This window comes from Lissotriton vulgaris, chromosome 1_1, assembly GCF_964263255.1.
Source record: "Lissotriton vulgaris chromosome 1_1, aLisVul1.2, whole genome shotgun sequence".
Lineage (NCBI taxonomy): Eukaryota > Metazoa > Chordata > Amphibia > Caudata > Salamandridae > Lissotriton > Lissotriton vulgaris.
The window spans coordinates 1,541,130,460-1,541,148,825 of record NC_141685.1 but is presented as its reverse complement, the minus strand read 5'-3'; positions in this window follow the sequence as shown (position 1 = coordinate 1,541,148,825).

Sequence of the window (18,366 nt, the reverse complement as noted above, 5' to 3'; positions counted from 1 at the left end):
AATTTCCAGCACAGGACGGGAAAACTGCCAGCAGTCATGTGGTTAAACCTCTGTTAACAGGAATTTATAACTTAATTCGAACTTCATCTAAAGAAAAAGACATGCTTACAAAAAAGGTTCTAGCATAACAATTGAAGATGTGAAAACACACATGCAGAGATGGCTGCTGTAGATGCAAGTGCTTCAATGGCAGCCATTTTGAGTGTTTTTATTATAATAATTCAACCTCATTCAAAGGTGTCCAGCGCAGGTGCGTTTGCATGCACACACATGAGTGGCCGTCTTGAAAAGGAAAAAAACGTTTTAAGATAGATCACCATCAATAGTCAGTTGACCAAAATTTAAAAACAATAAAGTAAAATAATGCGGAAAGTGGACCTAAGCGAGAAGGGGTCAGTAAGCAACTGAGAAGCGAGAGGAGTGAAACAGGGAGAAAAAAACACAAGAGTGATGGCAAGGGGCTGGAGACGAACAGATGAGCTGGAAGGTGGGAGAAGGAGACTAAGAATACGCTGAGCGAGGCATCCAAAAGTGAAGTTGGAAGAAACAAATAAGGTACAGAGTAAGAAAAAAATGCTCTTGCGTGCAGTGCTTACGGAAAAAGAAAAAGTAGTTCTGTGAATACAAGCATGATGGGGAGTCAATGGAGAAAAGTCAGCCAATGAGATAAGTTGGGAGGTGGGGCGGAGCTTACAGCTGATCAGGATGGCCCCTTAGCTGGAAACCTCCCATTCTTGAGCCAACAATTCACTGGGATCCATACTTTAAATGCATAAATCATGAAGAAGACTGGAGAGAAATATCCACCCAAAATGTAGTTGTGCCCGGCGGCAACCTGCTTATGCTTGGCTGTGCCTGAAGACAGAGGCCAGGGACACATGGCTTGTGAGAAGCAAAGGGTGTGGAGTGTTGCTATTGCTTGGCAGAGTGGTGTGGGAAACTCTACAACTGAGAGCTGCCCTGTGAGGGTTCATGTCAATTCAGGTTGCCTGATGCGGGTCACAGCTGGGAGACATTGCTGACTGTGTTTGGAGTAGGCTAGGCAGAAACAATTTCAGCTCAGCTTGTGGTGGTGCTGGCAGTCGATGACCTGCTGATCGCAGCTTGCAAGGTGCAGCCTGCACTTGTTCTGCTGAAGACTGGGGGCTTTAAGGGGTCAGACTGGGATTGGACTCTATGGGGTACTACCAGATGGCTAGCACAATTCATTTGCAGTTGGAGCAGAGCATATCCCTTTTCTGTGCTTGAAGGCTGGGCGCTATGTGGAACTGGTTAGACTTACAGGTGACTGGCATGGAGGGAGATACCCCAGTCCTGTTCAAAGCAAGGTAGCAGAATAATAATAAGTTCAGGAATCACCATATGTGCCACCCTTCTTGAGGTATCATCTGATGCAGTCAAACCCTAAACCTGGGAAAGTGAATAGAAGTAGTGGCGAGCATACATTACCAGGAAAAGCTGATACTCTGCTTAAATAGTGCTGGTATGTAATAAGTGACTGCTTCTTCTGGCTAACTCAACTGGCTAGACACCTAACAGTATCCGATAACTCCAATACTGACATTCTCACAGGAACAACTGATTGTCTTGTTCAAGAACAGGACCATCCAATGATTTTAGCCTTGTGTAAACTAGATAAACACAAACTAGATTAGCCTTTGAGAGTTCATCTGGATAGGAAAAAAAGCCAGCTGAAACTGATAAACTTGATTTGGATATCTCCGATCAAGCTCCACAGCAATTAGCAATACACTCGGGCATTAAAAGTCATCTTTTAGAAATCAAGGGAATTTTAAGTATAATAGATCTCATTTTTGACGCTCTCACAATCCTCAAAGACCAGTTGAAAAAATGCATGGGCGAGCACTCTGAAAGGCTAAGTCTCACAAAACATAAAATGTCTGAACTTGAGAATGGTGCAGAGTCAATGTCAGCTGCTATAGTGAAGATGGAAAATTGGTTAATTGCAATTAAATGAAAAATGTAGATTTAGAAGCCAGGTCTCAAAGAAACAACATATTAATGATATGCCTCATTGAATCCTGTAACGGGGGGAATCATTCTGGGATGTTTGTGATATGTAATCAGCTCTCCTTGGTGACCAAGCAGCCCCTAGAAGTATTGGACAGAGCAGTAATAGTGTGTCTTGGAAGCTGAAAAGACAAGGATAAGTTACGCTGTTAAGTGTCCTCCGTCCTTTTTGCTTCTGTGCCACTGTCTACCCCTCTTGTGCCTCGTTTTCTGCTCTGTGCCACTCGTTCCCCCCCATGTGCCCCATTTTGCCTTCTGTACCACTGTTTCCCCCTCTTTGTGCCTCGTTTTCTGCTCTGTGCCACTTGTTTCCCCATCCTTATGCCCCATTTTGCCTTCTGTACCACTGTTTCCCCCTCTTAGTGCCTCGTTTTCTGCTCTGTGCCACTCGTTTACCCCCCTTGTGCCCCATTTTGCTTTCTGTACCACTGTTTCCCCGCCGCTGTGCCCCCTGCGGCCTGCCCCCTGCCCACTCGCTGCTCCCGCCTCCCAGCTGCTCCTCCCTCCCACCTCCCCATATATGCCGGACACTGCACAGCCGCGCAGGGGAAGCGTGCAGCAGGCGTGCCGCTGGCACACCGAAGGCGCACCTAAGGCAAGCCCGTCTGCACCCGTCCGCGCCTGGACCACGCCCAGTGCCAGAACCCCTGGACCCCGCGAACGCCATGACACCAGACTCCACTACGACGCCAGCACCCTCCACGCACTCAACGCTGGCCGAAACTACACCTGCTTCCAGGCCACCCCAAAACGGACCCACGGACGCTTCTCCTGCCGCACCTGCAGCTTCACCTGCGACAGAGCCACCGAACCTCCAAGGACTGGACCCAACCACCTCCACTGCATATTCCTCAACACCCCCTCTGCATGCAAACACACCGTCGAGCTCTGGGATCTGCTAAACACCTCCGCCCCAGACATGGCCTTCCTGACTGAGACCTGGTGGAACGACTCCTCGGTGCCCTACATCACCATAGCCATCCCGGACGGCTACAAGATCACCCACAGGGATCGCGCCAACGGAATCGGAGGAGGAATAGCCATCATCCACAAGTCCACCCTCAAGGTCGCCACCGACACAGACGACACCCTGAACACCGCCGAACACCTCCACTTCAGGATCCACACCAACCCCAACACCACCCTCAGAGGAACACTCATCTACAGACCCCCCCGAACCTCGCCAGCACCCACGCACTCGCCTCCACAGACTATATCCTCCTCAGGGACCTGAACTTCCACCTCGAGAACAACAACAATGCCAACTCTGCCAACCTGATCGACAACGTCGCCAACCTTGGCCTCAGACAACTCGTCACCGCACCCACCCACGCCGCCGGCCACACGCTGGACCCCCTCTTCTCCACAGGCACCCACGTCACCTTCGACCACACCACCGAACTCCACTGGAGCGACCACCGCTGCATCCATTTCACCTTCCTGAAACCAACCAGGCACCACCGCACCCAACAGCTGCCTCGCTGCTGCTGGAGCAAAGTCATCAAAGACCAGCTGATCACCACTCTCACTCAGAACCCACCCGCCGACCCCACATACCCAGACACCGCAGCCTCCAACCTCAGACAGTGGATTGACGACTGCACCAACACCCTCACCCGCTCAAGAAACCCTCCAACAGCCACGCCAGCAAGAGAGCCACCTGGTTCACCGACAAGCTCCAGACCTCCAAACGTGGATGCCGGAAACTGGAGAAGATATGGCTCCACGAATGCACACCGGACAACCATGCAGCCCAAAAGGACCCCACCCGCAGACATCACCACCTCATCAGATTAGCCAAGAGATCCTCCTTCAAAGACCGCTTGGATAACAACGCACATGACAGCAAGGAGCTCTTCAGCATCGTAAAGTAACTCTCCAACCCCAGCGCCAACACCAGCGACATCCCACCCTCACAATAACTGTGTGACTCACTAGCCATTTTCTTCCCCCGCAAGTTCGCTGACATCCATGACAGCTTCAACACCACGACCACCCTGACTACGCCAGACTCCACCTCCCCTGTGAACACTACCAGCGCCAACCGCCTGATCTCCTGGTCCAACGTCAATGACGACGAGACACGCAAGGTCATGAACTCCATCCACTCAGGATCTCCGTCAGACCCGTGCCCACACCACGTATTCAACAAAGCAGACGCAGCCATCGCAACCCAACTACGGAAGGTCATCAACATCTCCTTTGAAACAGCGACATTCCCGGAAAGCTGGAAGCATGCCGAAGTCAACGCCCTCCTCAAGAAGCCCAAGGCAGACCCCAAGGACCTCAAGAACTTCCGGCCTATCTCCCTGCTCCCGTTCCCAGCAAAGATCATCGAGAAAATTGTCAACATGCAATTGGCCCGCCACCTGGAAGACAACAACATCTTGGACCCGTCCCAGTCCGAATTCAGACGAAACCACAGCACCGAGACAGCCCTCATCACCGCCACTACCGACATCAGGCGCCAACTAGACAACGGCGAAACATCACCCCCCATCCTCCTGGACGTGTTAGCCGCCTTTGACACAGTCTGCCATCGCACTCTAAAGACACCCCTCCTAGAAGCTGGAATCCAAGAGAAGGCCCTTGACTGGACCACGTCCTTCCTCTCCAGCAGAACCCATTTCGTCCGCTTCCCACCCTTCCGATCCGAAGCCACCGACATCATCTGCGGCGTCCCCCAAGGCTCATCTCTCAGCCCAACGCTGTTCAACGTCTACATGGCCCCTCAACATCATCTCCTACACTGACGACCAGCTCATCCTCTCTCTCACAAAGGACCCACACACCGCCAAAACCAACCTCCACGAGGAAATGAAGGCTGTCGCCGACTGGATGAGGAGCAGCCGTCTGAAGCTGAACTCGGACAAGACGGATGTCCTCATCCTCAGACCCACCCCCTCTGCCTGGGATGACTCCTGGTAGCTGACCACACTGGGAACAGCACCAACACCCACTGACCATGCACGCAGCCTAGGATTCATCCTTGACTCCTCCCTCTCCATGTCTAAGCAGGTCAATGCCGTCTCCTCCTCCTGCTACAACACCTTTTACATGCTCCGCAGGATCTACAAGTGGATCCTGACCGAAACAAGAAGAACGGTGACACAGGCCCTCGTCAGCACAAGACTGGACTAAGGCAACACACTCTACGCAGGAATCCCAGCCAAACACCTACGACGACTACAACGCATCCAAAACGCCTCCGCCCGACTGATCGTCAACGTCCCCCGCCGCAGCCACATCATCCCCCATCTGAGAGACCTACACTGGCTACCCGTCGACAAGAGGATCACCTTCAAGCTCCTCACCCACGCACACAAAGCACTCCACAACGCCGGACCAGCCTACCTGAACAGCAGACTCATCTTCTACACCCCAGCTCCGCCAGCTCCGCTCTGCCAGCCTCGCCCTCGCCGCTGTCTCCCGCATCCAACGAACGACCTCCGGCAGCAGATCCTTCTCCTACCTCACCGCCAAGACCTGGAACATCCTCCCTACCCACATACGGCAGACCCAAGACCAACTCGCCTTCAGAAGACTCCTCAAGATCTGGCTGTTCGAGCAGTAGCAGCAACTCCCTCCCCATAGCGCCTTGAGACCCTCACGGGTAAGTGCTCTGATTGATTGATTGATTTATTGATTGATTGGATACCGCAGTAATATTAGCCTGCGAAAAGGGTCATATTGACTATCAAGGTCTCAAAACTTCATATTCCCTGACTTCACCTTCAAGGAAATGAAACTAGAACTAAGGAAACATGACATTTAGTATGGAGTGTTATAGCCTGCCAGACCTAGGATTCTGTATATTGATAAACACCATATCATTAATTCAGCAAAGGAAACCTTGACCTTCATGAGGAAAAACATTGGCAGAACATTCCCTAGCAAGTGAAGTTTCAAACGTAATGCCTTTGATCCCATCCGCAATATATACTGAAACAGGCTAAAAGTAATGCTACCAGTTAACTTTCCTCAGAAAACTAGAAATGGATGTTACAAATTAAATTGATAGTATGCGAAAGTTGAAATACATGACAAAGGACTTAGGGAAGCCTGACTCAAATGTTCCTCTAAATCAGATATTACACTGTGGTGCTGGTCTCTAGACAGACTTTTTAAGGCAGGCATGTGTCTCAGTATTCTCTGTTGGAGATGTAGATCTCAAAAACAAAGATCTACTACACATACCGTACCAATATGAAAGAATATTGGTGTGCTGTATGGCAAATGCTATATAATGCCATTATAGTACCCATACATCCTTGGGGAAACCTAGCCATATTGCATGACACTAAAGACGTAGAGAGATCCAGCTCCTTGTGGCATTGATAAATTGTAACTGCCTTGTTCACAGTTAAGATCTGTGTCCTGAGACACTGGTGAGCAAGGTATATAGCTATAATGGATGAAATGATCACAGAACTGCTACAACTTGCCACATATGTTTGCCCTATATATAAACTGAATGATCGGGTAGAACAATATGACATTACGTAGTGTCCAATTCTTAGCTATTATGATCCAGCTACACTACAACAGCTATTGACAACCTGCATGGCATTGGAGATATCCTCATGCATGCCTGTACAACCAAAGTCTCATAGTTGACTGGACAATCTATAACAACATATGAGCCAGAGGGTGATTGGTGTACATTGTAAAGGATATTTTTTCACTAGGAAACATTCTCACAGAAATCTGGGGCATATTTACAATAAATTGGTGGAGCGCCGTGTAGCTCCAAAATTCAAATGGGACACTCCATCAGTTTAAAAACACAGGGATGTAATGTATTCACAAGAATGCGGCGCACCCCTGCATTTCCCCTAGCGTTGGCGCTGAATCTAGCTGCCTAGCGCCAATGCAGGCACCATAATGCAAGGGTGTCTGCTTTGCAGGGAATGATTGTTCATGTGCAGTAAGGTGCCCCTTCCAGCTCATAAACAATCCATAATGGCTATTTGTATTTTCTATGTAAGCTGCTTTGTGCAGCACGCATAGCAGTTGCAGCTCGTCATTTTTAAATGATTGTTTTTGTACAGTAAGTGAAACCTTACTGCTGTTATGCATAATGCAGCACACATAGAAACAGCAAAAACAAGGAGAAATCTATAATTTCTCCTCGTTTTGCTATGTTAAAACCAGGTTTTCACTGGTCTTATTTGTTATGCTGCCCCATATTTATGCCACCCTTGAAGTAGGGGAATGCGTCAGAGCAATGGGTGTTGCTGCAGAACCCCCACTGCAACACCCATTTCTCACCCCTTTTCACTCTGAGTGCTGCTTGAAAAGGGGCCTTATTTTACAAGGGCTTCTTGCCACCAGAACGCCAAAAAAACTGACATTCTGGTAGCGATAAGCCTTTGTAAATATGCCCCTCTGTTTGGTGGAGGAATGTTTATTTCTTTTTCCCCCAAACCCTCTCTTACCTCCCAAGACTGTGTTTCTCATCTACTATAGATGTTACAAGGGATAACCAATATTACGTAGTACCAGGGAGACCTCTCTGGAAGATTGATTCGCATCACTATATTTTGATGTTTCAGGCTTTTTTCTTTTTGACTTTGATTATTTTTTTTATTCCAATGTCATAACTCTTAAAAGAAAAGAAAATTCAAGAACATTTTAATACTAGTAGTTTGTTCTGTGCGTGCAAAGATTGATATTATTTGTTGATCTTGTTGGCTCCTACAGAATTTAAACTTTGCTGGAAAGAACATATTGCTGCCCCACACACTACTTACTTCAACTTATTATTATTTGAATAACAAACTTAATAAAGAAATTATTTGTTTTGGAAAAAAGGGCACTTGAAAGGATAGTACCCACACTACCTTATGACTCTGCATGGCTCGCACAGGTGTCGCCTCCCATGTGTAGGTCACCAGGGGCTCTGAAGGCAGTAGAATGTTGACCTTATTATCCCCTTTTTGGCGGTGGGAAGGACATGTAAACAGAAATGGACCTGATCCAGCCTATAAGAAGAAGGACCCTAGGTTGTTTGACATGTCTGTATGGTGTGCTCCTTGGAGAAGGGTAGTAATAAATAAGATTGTGCCTCATGTAAGGATGAAATATTTAAACACTATACGAATTGTTTTGGGATTTATGGAAGACAGCCAGGAGTTCAATTAACTTGAATATTGAACTTGGTTCTCCAAGCACCTTTGTAATAATATTTGTGCCTATCCTGTGTTGTCAACAGCTTCAATACAATGTTACAGACTCTGGTGAATGATCCTTTGTTTTGCATTTTGTCTATGTGCAAGTCAATGTGCAAGTCAGGCTAAGCTATAGGGAACGAGAGCCTGTACCCATTCCCTTGATTTCAGGAGTCAAATCAAATCAAAATCAAATCAAACCAAATATATTTTATTGTTTTAGGCCCCCTCAGAGATCAACAATATAAAAATTACAGTATTTGCAAATGATAAAATTATTCACACATTTCACATCTTTAAGACCGTGGCAACAACGTTTTAAAAAATGTAAACAGGTTATATCATATAAATTAATACGATGGGATTCTTGTTAGATCAGTCAAGCCATTAATGCTAGAAATATTGAATCTAAAACATATAGGTTTTATAAAATGTCAGCGAGCTTCAGCCAGGAGTTCATTTGGGCAGACGTATGAAACATGTGCATTGTCTTGAATACCTTCTCTACACAGTTTTTAGTGAAGACTTTTATTTGCAGGGTCCTTAATCGAAGCATCAACATGCAACGTCTTACTCTATTGTCTAATGTGAATCTCAGATATTTTGGAGTCACTTTGTATTCTAAATTAGCTACAAACGGCCTGTAGTGGGATAACTGTGTGAAGTGTGCCATATCAAGTACAAAACTCTCTGAGTAGATTTTTTCTGAAAAAAACTTCATTAGTGCTTGTGCCAAAACAGTAAGGGGCAGACGTACAATTACTGTCGCATCCCTGCATATCGGCAGGGATGCACCAGTACTTGTGTGCCACAGCTCCGCCACCCTTGATGCACCGCATTTACAATGCGGCCACTATGGGGCAAAAACAGCACAGATGCGTCACGCATCTGCGCCGTAAAAGCGGCGCATTGCTGGAGTTGCATGGCAAGCGCGACGCAGCTCCAGCAATAATCAGGGGGACCCTATGTGCACAATGCTGCATTAATCCTTACGCCTGCTTCAAGCAGGTGCAGGGTTTTGACGCAGCATGGGCCCAAAACTGACTGAGGGAAATCTTGTAGATTTCACTCAGCCACTTTTGGGAGGCGTTCCTGCGCCGGAACGCCTCCCCCTGCGAAGGTACGCCTCTTCTGGCACAGGGCTTTACAACGTGACGCATCTGGGAGATGTGTCACGTTGTAAATACCCAGCACCATGGCGCACCTTTTGCGCCGATGCTGCATCACAAAAGTGACACAAAGGCGGCGTAAAAGCAGCGCAAGGGACTTGTAAATCTACCCCTAAGAGTTTAATGGAGCATTGGAAATGCTCCAGAGCAAAGTCAAGATTTTCATTAACAATGTTTTTTCCTGGACCAACCTTAAAGGTTTCCTGGATTAAAAGCACTCACAAGTAGCCTTCAGTCATGTGAAGCAAATTATAACCCCATCTGATTAGGGTTGTGATGTGGGTAAAAGAAGCCCAGATGTAGCCAAGTAGTAAGTTAAAACAAGGTGGTTTATTAAATCCAAATCCAGAAGTTGTAGATGGTAAGTAAGATGCTAGATAGCCCCACTAGGAGCAGCCTCCCTGCTGCTCAGCCTGCACACACCAACTGACACACCCCACATCACCAGTCACCCATGCATACCGTGACATCACCAAACATTCCAACACTCATCCTGGCTGAACAGTAGAGAAGATGTGACTGCGAGAAAGTAGAGGCAACAATCAAGTCACAACAGTTTGCCAAGACTCTTGAGTAAGCACTGACTATTGTTAGTTCTGGTCATAATACTTGAATGGGTATAGCTTTGCCTGTTGTAGTAATCTTACGCAGTGACTGCCCTTCATTAAGATTTAAGGTATACCACCTTTTTAAGGGAATGTACTCCAATGTGTAAGTTAAAATAGGGGTGATCTTAGCACTATAGATTTCAAGGAGGGTAAAAAAGTGCAGACTCCCCGAAAATGAATAAAATCTCTTTATTGCACTAAGGTGAGCTACAGCCTTAAGTTCAGTGTGCTGAAAATGGGGAGTGGTTCCAAGTGTCTGAGGAAAGATTCTCCCCAGGTAGAAGCATATTGTTACTACCTTGACGGGTTCTTCTCCTAAAGTCCAGTAAAGTGGCTGGAATTTCTCTGTCCCCTAAATTGTACTACTGTGACGACCGGATTTTCGGACCAGATAGGATCAGCTCACCAAGACACCACCAACCCAGCCGAAACGCAACCACCTCCCTCCTCAGGTCCCATCTATCCAGGCACCTGGGTACCTACCTGAGGATGGGGAATTATCAATATACAAGCTCATATCATCAGAAACACCACTAAATCTATAGGGATTACTAGGAATACTCACTGATCACTAAGGACGTCCATGCCCTACACCACACTCATACCTTATAGTCTCATGGCAACTCAGACCCAGACTATGCTACCTCCTACTCATAGTGAAGGGGCAGTTCCAATAACTTACCATTACACACTGGCCGTAACCAGTGCTCTCACAAGCCACAATCCTGTGGGTATAAACACCAGTGTCCCCCCTGGTGCTCTCTATATTTCAGTTTTTTCTTTTCTTTGCACGCTTACGACATTTAACATTTGTTCTCCCTGTTTTTACTGTTGCTTGGTGCAGAGAGGAGACTGATGACATATTTGTTGAGGTTTCTATTGTTTTTTGTTTAGTCGTATTTAACCCTTTTAATGGGCTTTTTTTCTTTAATTTGTGGAAAATTGGATAGTATACTATGGTCTGTGCTTTCGTATTGGACTCTTTTGGATCCTTAAAGAGATTTCATAGTGAATAGGTTTGATTATATTTGTTCTTTTCATTTTTATCTTTTTGTTTACATTGACCGGTTTGAGAAGTTGTGTCGGCCTTTGACAAAAAGTCTGCTGTTGTTAGTATTAGGGCTTGTGTAGTGGCCAATTTGCCCCCTATTGGTCATATATTACCTTCTCCATCTTGTGGTAATTTTGATTGTTGTTTGTTCCTTTTTTTCTCTACCAGATGTTTTAACATTCCTATTTGGGTGTCTAACATCTGGTCTGTATTTTCAAGATGTTCCCTAAATGAGAGAGAACTGATTCTAAAATTATTTCCAATGTAACAAGGGCTTTAGACACTGAGGTTTGTTCACTGGTAGGATCGATGGATTTTAAAATTAGGAAATCCGGGGTTTGCGAGAGAGAGTCTTCTGGATCAAAATGTTTTATTGGGGTGCTATTCTGGATTTTGGATTTTTCCTTTTGGTGTGCCATGTTAAAAACCAGATCTTTAAAACTTATGTCGGGGCAGGTGATGTCAAATTCCAAATTTTCCTGGTTTTGTAGATCGTCAGCTTTTTCTGGTTTTGTAGTTAAGGTTTTGGTATTTGATTGGACCGAGGTTTTATTGATTGATGAATCTTGTTGCCCTGTACTGTTAATAGCCTCCGGTTTTTCCTTTTTTTTCTTTTTCTTTTATTTGAATAGTTTGAGTTTGCTTTGGTTCTTCTTGCCCTGTGCTGTTAGTAACCTCCAGGTTTTCCTTTTTTTCTTCCTCTTTTATTTGGTTAGTTTGAGTTTGCTACGGATCCTTAGATCTGTTTTGAAAAGTATTTGGTTATTCTGGTAAGTGGTTCGGTGTTAGGAGGACGGACCATTTTTTCGGCACTCCATCTTATCGCTTGGTAAGTTCCTAATCTTTTCATGAATATTGTATGTGATCTTAGTTTTTTGTATGCCATACTGTGAGAGATGGTCTGGGTGTGTCTTTTTCACACGGCAATAGGTATAATTGCCGATAGAAGAGGGAAGGACCTCGGACGACTTTCAAGCGCTCTCACTCCTAGCCTTAAACCTCTCACTGCCTCCAGTTTCCAATAGATAAAATTTCAATAGGTAATGCTGTTGTGGTAGGTCCCGCCACTGCCCCTGGAAGTATCTGGCAGTGCCTGCCGCTCACAACACCGCTTAGCGGCTCTGGCGGCAAGGTAAATGCCCAGCAGGACCGGCCACAGTGAGGAGATGCCCAGCGGCTCCTCGCCGCCACAAAGGATGTTCTGCAGCTCTGGCTATAATTGAATTTTTTCCTATAACTCTGAGGGCTAAGAGTAATAGTTTAGTGCTCATCGCCACGCAGAATAGTGTTTGGCTGCTCCAGCCGCAAAGTGGCTTACTGCACCACCACAGATCTGCGTTGCTCCGGCTGCATCATGCACCACCTGGTGGCTCCTGCCGTGAAAGAGAGTGCTCGCCTACATCGACCTGCGGAGGGAACGGCCCTGCCGCTCCCCCGCCTTGCCCTGGGATGTCCGACGGCCCCCTAGCCACTCCCGAGTTCAGCCAGCGGCTCCGGCCGTTTTGAATTACCCCCAATGGGTGCGGGGGAAATGCCCCACGTCTCCCTCATCGCACCTCGGAACACTTAGAGGCCCCAGCCACGCTCGAATTGGCCGAGCCATTGGGAAGGGCGCCGACGAGTTGCCGACGGGACCCTGGCGTGCCGGGAGGGACACGGCGGCTCCAACCGCACGAAAGAACAGGAGTTGGGCAAGTAGGCATCCCTGCTTAAGACCATTCTGAGTGGAAATCTTCTGTGTGAATCCCATATACCCTCCCATCTGTACTCTACACCATGTACATGAGTGGAGAGCTGCTATAAGCCTCAGCAAAGTTGCTGGGACTCCTTTATTCGCAGATTTTTCACAGGGTGGGTCTATCAACCCTATCAAACACTGTAGAAAAGTCAACTAATAAGCTATATACCACCTGAAATTTACTAGTCACATATTTGTAAATTATTGTTTGCAAAATTGCAATGTTATCAGTCACAGGGTAGTTTGGTCGAAAACCTGCCTGGACCAGTGGGGTTGCTCTCCTGAAGGAGGCGCAGTCATTTAGGTGGTCTAAGATGCTGGCAGCAAAGATCTTCACAGTCACACCCAGGAGCAAACTTTGACAATAGTTACTTGGTGATGCAAGAGGCTTTTTTTTAAAGTGGGATGACAATGCTTCCTAACCAAGAACTTGGAATATGGCCGGTTTCATAACAGTAGGTGAAGAGAGGGGACGAAAATGTATTCCATCCTTCCACATTGGACTTTAAAACCTTTATTGGAATCCTGTCTGGGCCCATTGCTGCAGTTGCTCTCCTCTTCCTTATGGAACAGTCTATTTGTTTTTCTGTTGGAGCTGTTATCTGCTGGCCAGACTTGTGCCGTGCCCTGGAGAAGTAAGATTTTATATTACCGGAAGTCACAGAGTTAGTTCCATACAATTCAGATAAGTAATCAACCCACTCCTTTTGTGGGACTTGTAATGCAATTGGTGGTAATCCTTTTATACTACCCACACATCCATCATGCAAAATAGCAATATTGCATGACACTACTGACATAGAAAGATCCAGCTCACTGTCACATTGATGGATTGTAACTGCCTTGTTCACAGATAAATTGAGAGGTCTGTAGGATGTGCTCGTTGTTGAAGGGTAGTAATAAGTCAGTCTAGGCCTCATGTAAGAAGCAAATATTGTGCAGGTGGGATCACTTCTCATGGGATTCTGGGTGGAAATGGGTGATAAGGTGATCTCAGTTGGGGACAGGTGAATCCTGGCCAGAATGTTTTTCAGATGACTGTAGCTTTCAAGGACATGAAAAAGTTACCCATCCCACCTTACAAGTAAAGTTGTGCCAAGTTGTGAAGTATTTTCCATGAAAAGTATAGCAATACTCTTAACAGCTGTAGTTCACAGCAAGGAGAAGTTCTGAGTAAATCTTGTGAGTGTGAGTTCCTCAACCATTTTATGCAAGTGTTATTTGCATTCATAAGGCTAAGCCTAGCAGGGTTCGGGTGGGGTTTGCTTTCAAAAGTTTGCCTAAATCGATTTTCACACAATCTAACAGTAGCAAGAGAAAATTACACAAATCCATAAGTATAGGAAAAACAGTAATTCCACAAGCTATGCGTAAGTCAGGTATTATTTCATTCTTAACACACAAGGTGATGGATGGAATGTTGCACATTGGCAATACATTCACCCCCAGTCACAGATCTGGGTTTAATCCATCATTATTTTGCTTGCCAACTCCACCCCAGTTCAGACATGGTCATATGCAAATCAGTCTTTACCCTGTGCCTCATGGGAACAGTCCAGCCTGAACTGCCAAGTCATGTCTTCCCTGGGCCGGAATCAAGCATCCTAGGACAGCTTTCTGGCTATCAGCCATCATCAGCCAGGATAGCTTGACTCCAGTGGCGTAGTGAGCACGGGACCCACGTCTGGGCATACCCTTTCTACATAGGGCGAACAGCAAAACACACAAGGTGATGGACGGAATGTTGCACATTGGCAATACATTCACCCCAGTCAAAGATCTGGGTTTAATCTATCGTTATTTTGCTCACTAATGCCACCCCAGTTCAGACATGGCCATATGCAAATTAGGCGTGACCCTGTGCCTCATAGGAACAGTCCAACCCGAACTGCCAAGCCATGTCTTTCCTGGACTGGAATCAAGCATCCTAGGACCGGTTTCTGGCTATCAGACATCATCAGCCAGGATTGCTTGACTCCAGTGGCATCGAGAGCACGGGACCCACATCTGGGCATACCCTTCCCACATAGGGTGAACACCAAAACACATAAAGGTGATGGACGGAATGGTGCACATTGGCAATACATTGACCCCCAGTCACAGATCTGGGTTTAATCCATCATTATTTTGCTCATCAACGCCACCCCAGTTCACACATGGCCATATGCAAATCAGTCTAGACCCTGTGCCTCATGGGAACAGTCCAGCCTGAACTGCCAAGCCATGTCTTCCCTGGACCGGAATCTAACATCCTAGGACCAGTTTATTGCTATCAGCCATCATCAGCCCGGATAGCCTGACTCCAGTGGCGTAGTGAGCACAGGACCCACGTCTGGGCATATCCTTCCCACATAGGGCAAACACCAAAACACACAAGGTGATGGACGGAATGTTGCACATTAGCAATACATTCAGCCCCAGTCACAGATCTGGGTTTAATTCATTGTTATTTTGCTCACCAACGCCACCCCAGTTCAGACATGGCCATATGCAAATCAGTCTTGACGCTGTGCCTCATGGGAACAGTCCAGCCCGAACTGCCAAGCCATGTCTTCCGTGATCCAGAATCAAGCATCGTAGGACCTGTTTCTGGCTATCATTTCTTTCTTGTCATATACCTTTCCTTCAAAGAGCTCACTGCCATGGGCACCAAGAAAGAGTGGTTTCAACTTTTCCTGCTGAAGAAAGTGAAACATTACCTTCTTGAAACTAACTTGTGAGTTTGAAAATAACAGTTACAGGCTTAGTTTAGTTTCACCTTGATGTGGCAGTGATCTACCCTGTGGTCTACAGGCACCAAACTAGTTCGGCTGAAAGGCATGCATCATGCAGGTACAAGTCTCATTAAAGACCTACAGACATACAAGTATACAACTCCAACCATAATGGAGCATCAATGGGTCTCACTCCACATTATCTTGAAGATAAACTACATCACATTAAAGGGAACAGTTGGAAATGGAAGTCTCTAGCTGACAATGGTTTCCACCTTTGTCCATGTAGGGGCCCTTGCTTCTAGTCAGGGTAAGGAAGTTACGTCCTTAGACAATCCCTGCTCACCCCCTTGTTAGCTGCATGAGCAGGCAAGCTTATCTCAGAGGCAGTGCATAAAGCATTTGTGCACACATACAGTAATACAGTGAAAACACTACAAATGAACAACACAACAGTTTAGAAAAATAAGAAATCTTTATATAATCCAAACAAGACTAAAATGCCAAAAAAACAACATACAATAATCAAAATATGCTGTTTGCAAGAATAACCTTAAAAATGTAGTTCCTTGAAGTTGGTAGCTTTCTAGTTGGCTGCTGCAGTGCTGAAAACAACCAAATCCAACAGCTTTGGTCGACCGCGTAGTTGCCAGAAGACATGTATATAGCACCTTTTGGTTCTGGCCGACCGCATCGGTGTGGGCCAGTTTGGGCAATCGTCGCGGTTACGATGTGAAGTGGAGCTATGCAGCATACAGTGCCCTCAGGTCACAGTACAGGCAGCGGATCAGTGAAGCTCGTCCAACGGAGTCAGTGAGACAGGGGTGGTGGTGCAAAGTGGGGTGGTGCACGTTGCGATGCTAACAGGTCAGGATGCAGGCAGTGGTGTCGGTCAATGGGAGCTTGCGGTTGGTGGGCCCAGACTGCAGTGTGGGACAGGGCGATGCATCGTGTGACTTACAAGCAGTGCCCCAAAACTAAGGTACAGATAGTGGTGGCGATGTCAGCTTCCAGCATTGTGAGTCCAAGGCGGCGTAGTGAACCGAGGCAATGTGGAGTGTGGTGCCCCCCAGGTCACGGTGCAAGCAGCGGCTTCATCGACGTTGGTAAGACCAGGGTTGTGGTGTGAAGAGTGGTGTTTTCAGACCATGGAGTGGGCAGCGGTGTCGGTGATAGCATTGGGCTGTGGTTTCCCTCCGTGGCAACTCGAACACATGGTCCCAGAGGCAGTACCCAGAGGAAGGTGAAACCTTTGCTGTTTGTGAGACTTTTCTGAACAGGGGGCAAGCTCTACTTCAAGCCCTTGGAGACACTCAGCAAAAAAAGTATTCATAATGTGCAGTCCAGTCCTTTCTCTGCCCAAGACAGAAGCAGCTACTGCAGGCCAACTCAGAAAAGCACACAGCAACAGTGTAGTCTCTCCTCACAGCTTCCCCAGCTCTTTTTCTTGGCCGGGTCCTCAATCCAACATAGTTCTCAAATCCTGGGGTCTGGGCCCCAATATTTATACCACATTCCCCTTAGTTCTTTTGTGGCAGAGAGTATCCACTCTGACCCAGCTTCCTTGCAGGAGGTAGAGACAGCCTTGTCCAAGGCAGGCCAGGCCTACTCAGGTGCAAGGAAATCACCTCCCACTACTCTAAATGCAGCCACGGTCTATTGATCTAAGCCCTGACTCATCCAGGAAAGGCAGAACACACCTCAAGCCCCCAGTGACTGTCTGAAGAGAATGCATATCCACAGCCCCTGTCACTCCAAAGCCAGACAGTCAATCCACAAACAGCAGAGGCAAACAGGTTGGCTAAGCAACAAAATACCCACTTTATAAAAGTGGAATTTTAAAACACACACTCTAAAATTCATCTTTACTAAAAGATGCATTGTTATATTCTGAGTTCAGGCATACTAAAATCCATCATTCTATCACATCCCAATGGGAAATTTTACTTATAACAGGGAATACATTAACTCCCATTCTATCCTATGGGTCTGATAGCCTTTCCATAGTGACAACAAAATACACTGTATTTAACTATCAGGACATGACACACACACACCAGTACATGTCCTACCTTTCACATACACTGCACCCTGTCCAGAGGGGCACCTTGGGACTACCTCAGAGGTGACTCACAGGATTAAAGGGAAGGTTGGGGCCTGGCAAGTGAGTGCACTTGCCAGGTCATCTTGGCAGTAGAGACTACACACAGGCACTGCAGTGGCAGGTCTGCGACCCCTTTGAAGAGCTGCTTGTGTGGGTGGCAAAATCTGTGCTGCAGGTCCACTAGCAGCATTTGACTTACAGCCATGGGCACACACACGGCACTGTACTAAGGACTTAGTATTAAGGCAAACAAGCCAATCATGGAAACACCAATCAACATGCACAATTTACATAGGGAGCACTTGCACTTTGGTACTGATAAGCAGTGGCAAAGTGCCCAAAACAACCAGACCAGCAAAAACAAAATCCAGCACAAAGCAAGGTGGCAGTGGCGAAAAGATAGGAGAAACCATGGATGCCAGGTCTTTAAGGCATCATAGCTGGTATCCATCTAGAAGTGGCAAAGAAATTAACTACCTCAAGGGGACAGAGCAACACCAGAAATAAAGGCATTTCCAGATTGGAAGCTAAAAAACTGCAAAAGTGAGAAAGCCAGAAGGAAAGCCTTCTTCATCTTTTCTTCCATGATTTGGAACAATATTGACAACAATATCAGAATTGCCCTACCCCTTTACAATTTACTAAGAAGCTAACAACCCACCTCTTCAGAAAGGTTGCATGATAGTGTTCTCCACCCATGAGCATGCTGCATCAGGGGTGTAACACAGGCCCCCGCAGCCACCTGCTGTGCAGGGGGCTCCCAACTACCAGGGGGCCACCT